This window comes from Zea mays, chromosome 1 (assembly GCF_902167145.1).
Source record: "Zea mays cultivar B73 chromosome 1, Zm-B73-REFERENCE-NAM-5.0, whole genome shotgun sequence".
Taxonomy (NCBI): domain Eukaryota; kingdom Viridiplantae; phylum Streptophyta; class Magnoliopsida; order Poales; family Poaceae; genus Zea; species Zea mays.
Window position 1 is genome coordinate 189,741,058 of NC_050096.1, and position 4,929 is coordinate 189,745,986.

General features: G+C 42.7%; 1 long non-coding RNA gene across 1 annotated transcript; it reads left to right on the plus strand.

Annotated features, from left to right (window-relative positions):
• Nucleotides 1-889: 889 nt before the first annotated feature.
• Nucleotides 890-3,712, plus strand: LOC103641770 (uncharacterized). Its single transcript, XR_560492.3, has 3 exons — nucleotides 890-3,076; nucleotides 3,207-3,273; nucleotides 3,377-3,712. It is a non-coding gene; the product is annotated as an uncharacterized lncRNA (long non-coding RNA).
• The last annotated feature ends 1,217 nt before the right edge of the window (nucleotides 3,713-4,929 follow it).

Below are 4,929 nucleotides of genomic sequence, written 5' to 3' on the forward strand. Positions count from 1 at the left end.
CGTGTGACATCGGCGTGTATATTCCTCCAGTTTGTGTGATTATCGGTGTTGTGGAGGCTTTTCATCACTCCGCTTGGCTCGGTGGTGCTTGTGCTTTTGTTGCTCTAGGTATTTACCTGCTCCCGGTGTTCCGCGATGTGGATCATTGCTCGTGGTGAAGAATCGTAGCTGCCTCGTATGGGGCGTGTCGAGGCTTGCAACGATGGCGTGTCGTGGCCTTCTTCCTTGTGTGCGGGTGAAGGTGTAGTCGAGTTTCTTTGATAGTGTGCAGCCCGTCTTGAGAAGTCGAAGTTGTTCATCCTTTGTGTTGAGCTTGACAATGACTCTAGATGGGGTTTGTGAGTGTGGGGCTACCGTTGTCTAGGTTGTTTATGGAGGCCTTCTGCCGGTTTCTCTACCATGCACTCTGTGTAGGTTTGGGGTCCGATTTTCCTTAAAATTGTATCAATTCTATTCTTCTTAATTGAGAGAATGTCACAAGTTTATACAGATTGAGTTATCTCATAGCTCTATATACACTGATGAACAATATTTTATAATAATCGCATACTATTTTAAATCAATATAACGAGAAGGTGCAGGGGAGGTGGGAGGCTCGAGTTTGGCCAGGAGGACGATGGGGCCGGTGGCTGGTAAGCTCACGTACTTATCTTAACTTAAGATTTTTTACTAAAGGCTTGTTTGGATGCACGCAGGGTCAGATGCGTGTCCTAATTATTTTTATCCCCTTATTTTTTTAAAAAATATACACGATTAATCTATCTCATTTTGATGGTATTTATATAATCTATGTTTTCTTGATTTACATTATCGTTATTCAATATATGTTATTTATTTTGTATTAGATTTTGTCTTTAGACTTGAAAGAATTGGTGAAGAAAAATGATGACATTGCTTTATAATAACATTTTTCGTATGTTACCTATCCTTACATTACGTTGTTATGAATTGGCATGTTTTTGGCATAAATCGGTCCAGGACTGTAACTAATTAATCCTGGTTCAGCCACTAGATACACGTATTTATCTCAATCTGTTTACGTTGTTGGAGTGTCCATCAACATATCAACCTAAAAAGAGTGTGAAACTGTCCATCAACATATCAACCTAAAAAGAGTGTGAAACGACACGGGTGCCGGATGCCTCCTACTCCTAGCCGGCGCGCTCATGCCCGTGTGTTGACGCTGGCTCCGACACCGCGCGAAGTCTAGAGGTGCTGGGCAACCGGTCATCGAACTGTGAGGGTTCGACGACGGTGCCAGAAACGCTGGATTCAGCCGCCGGAGTGCGAAGGGAGAAGCCCAAGCCTAGGTACTTGTTCGCTGCTGTGGCTTTAATTCGGCTATGATTATGATTTCTATGGTGCTTTGTAGATTGTAGTTGTAGCCGTCCGAATAGCTGAGAGTGTTCGTTTTGGACACTTATCGACGACACTCAGCGCTTCGTCAAAGGTCGAACCAATGGCACAAAAATTAGATCTTCGTTCTGGTATGTAGATAAACGAACTTGCTCCAGGTCAAAACCTTGGGAGGGGCTCTAGGTCCCTTGCAACAAGCTTGATCGCCTGCTGTTTCAGGCATCCACCACGGTGGTGATTGGGAATGGCATCAAAGCAAAGTTCTGGCACCATGGCTGGCTGGATGGGGAGGCTCCACGCAACCTGGCACCTTACCTCTACAAGCTGATCAGAAGGAAGAATAAATCTGTGGCCCAAGAACTGACTAACAGTGCTTGGATTCAGTCTCTGCGAAGGAAAATCACAACCACCACACAACTTGAGGAATTTGTCTACCTCTGGACTAGGATGCGACAGGTGAGCTTGCAGCCGGATGTAGAGGACACTTTAGTCTGGAAATGGACACAACACGGTCTCTACTCCTCCAGCTCAGCCTACAGAGCCCAATTCTTGGGATCCTACATCAACCACAAGATCAGCCTCATTTGGCGGGCTAGAACAGAGAACAAATGTAAATTCTTCGCTTGGGTGCTCATCCAAAATAAACTCCTCACAGCAGACAACCTAGCACGTCGTGGATGGCCACACCACCCATCTTGCGCCCTATGCAATGGACCTATAGAATCAGGACTCCATCTATGCCTAACCTGCCCCTTCGCTCATGAGGTCTGGAACACAGTTCTTGCTTGGGAAAGCTTTTCCCTGCCGCAACATGTGGTTTGGAGCAACATCTCCAGCATTAGCGAGTGGTGGGAGAAGACAGAGACTCTCTTTCCGCAAGATCGCAAAAGGGAGTTCAATGGCCTGGTCATCTACACTATGTGGAACCTTTGGAAGGAGCGCAACCGAAGAATCTTTGAGCATTGCTCGCTGTCACCGCTCCAGATCGCAGGGAGAGTAAGAGAGTGTGTCTTGCTCTATAAAAGTGCGTCCAGCCGCCTTGGCTTGTACTAGGGTTGTCTGTCGTGTTCCTTCTTAGGTGCCCAATCCTATGGCCTGAGGGTTGCCGCCCCTATGTACTCTAACTTTTTTCCTCTCTCTCTTAATTGAAAGGCAGAGCTCCTGCCACTTCGTTCAAAAAAATAAACGAACTTGCTCTTAATCCCTAAAAACTATATGCGTAAACAAAGGGGCAGTATACCTTGGAGGTTTGATGAACTCGTCATTAGGACATTTTTTTCTCTGGCGACGGTGAACTTGGCGATAGCCTTTTCTTTACTCTCTCGGAATAGAATAGATCAGTTTCTGAACTTTGGGGATCGGGTGTGACAGAGATTCTCATGCTAGTTTCATCCTAACTTTTTAACTCCACGATCCGCAACCATCACAGGTTCTTCAGGACGCGTTAGAGTAGGACTGGTGTAGACTCGGTTAGGACAGACTATACCGAGTTATCCCTGCTAATACGTCTCAAGCTTTTAGGGCTCTCGAGTCTCGAAAGAGCTGAGTCCACCCTGCAGGTATCTTTGAATGACAGTGATTGTCGGTCTTCCTTACTACTATGCCTTCCTCATCTCACATTGAGAGTGGCAAAGCACGCCAACACTACACCACATCGCGATAGACAGAGTACTTCATAACTAAAGAATGGTGGGATGTTTCCTGTTCGTCATCTTCATGGGTAAGCTGAAAGGTTCCTTCTCTATTTTCTTGTGTTCCGCTTGGTTTGATTTTCTTAAAGGTTTCATGGTTCTTTTCTAACTACTGGGGCCATTCGCAATTTGTGAAAATGATTTTGTTATGGCACCAAGAACGGCTGAAATACATACTGAATGTGAAGCTAAAGGCACGAGTTGAGGTTTTACAGCAGTCACAAAGGTACGATCTATTCATAAGTTCATTCCTATTTTTCTGTTGTATGGTTCTACTCCGATATTTATAATTTGTTTTGGTAAACAAAGTACTGGTGAACCCGCTGCAGGAATCTTCTTGGCGAAGATCTAGCTGCACTTAGCCCAAGTGAACTTGACCAGCTTGAGAATCAAGTAGACAAGACCTTAAGCAAATAAGATCAAGAAAGGTAAACTAATTAAATGGGAAGGGATTCAGCCATTCAGGATGAATGAGGTCAACTATTATAATCCATGCCATTGCACTTTCATACTTTAAAATATGTCTCAGTAAATATTAATCGCCAGACTGCGAGATCTAGGTTGCGCAGGTCCAACTGTATGTTCCGTGTAGGAATTGTTTCTATTGTTTGTTCCATGTATTTTACTTGCATTTCCAACTGCTCAGATGCTTCCTCAAAGTTGAGCTTCAGGGTCATTGTAACCTCGCTTATCTATTCGTAACAATATGTACAGATAGGCAAAGAATAAATAAAATGACAATACATCAAACATGAAAACAAACAACGTAATAATATTCTACGCGTCGACACGAGCCTGTAGGTTCGAGAACCACTAAAATCGGAGAATATATGATTTTTCTAAGTTCTAGTCATTTTTATATTAATTTTACACTTGAAAACAATTATTAAAGATTTTTTCTGTAATTTCTCGAATTATTTTATTTATTTAATCAAGAAAAGGATGGCGGGTTATATTTATTAGGAAACCAGGGTGCATTTTGTAAATAAAAAGAACCTAAATTAAATCTTTCTTAACGGCACAAAGTGTGACAGCCCTCCCAAGTTATCAGGCCCACATGCACCAACCCTAGCCATTAACGGCCTCAGATGGTCGTGCACGTGTACCGGGTAACTTAACAAGGCTATCTAGTTCATCGACTCGAACTCATCATCTCAAGGATCTCCCACATAACAGGTATATTACAGTAATCACATTTGATACACACACATTGGAGATAGAGCGGAAGACTTTTACAAAGTACACTTTACATTCCAGAACTCAAGTTTTACATGGTAGAATGAGATGTATTTATTACAAGTCCTCATAGTACTCGAAGTGCATAACTTATTACAATAATTGGAAGGGTGAAGCCTTTTCATAAGAGATATATAAAAACCTTCTAAGCTTCAAGTCCTCCACATGAAGTAACTAATCCAAAGATAAGGGAATAAAACTTCTCCTACAAAAACAACAAGGGATAAAACCCTGAGTACGCAATTACTCAGCAAGACTTACCCGACTAAAGAAAAGACTCTCAAGGGTATGTTGGCTTTTGGGAATCAAGGTAAAGCTCATCAAAGTTCAAAGACTCATTTTGCAGAAAAGCTTACTAAAAGTGGGTCCTTAAGCCAAGTTTTATTTCACAAGTTAGTTTATTACCTGAATCTTCTAGCCTGAATCTAGCATTTTCCTAATCTAGATCATTCACTTGACCTACACTAGGTTGCTTTTAAAATCCAAATTTTGTTTTGCTTGTTATCTACGATGAAGGGCAGCGATCCAGTCTTCATATCCGAGAAGTAACGGCGATCCGAATCGATTAATACCCAGCTGGGGATCTCCAACCACACGATATATGTAGCACTTAACCCTTGCATATGTCAACCATCCCCACGGATCC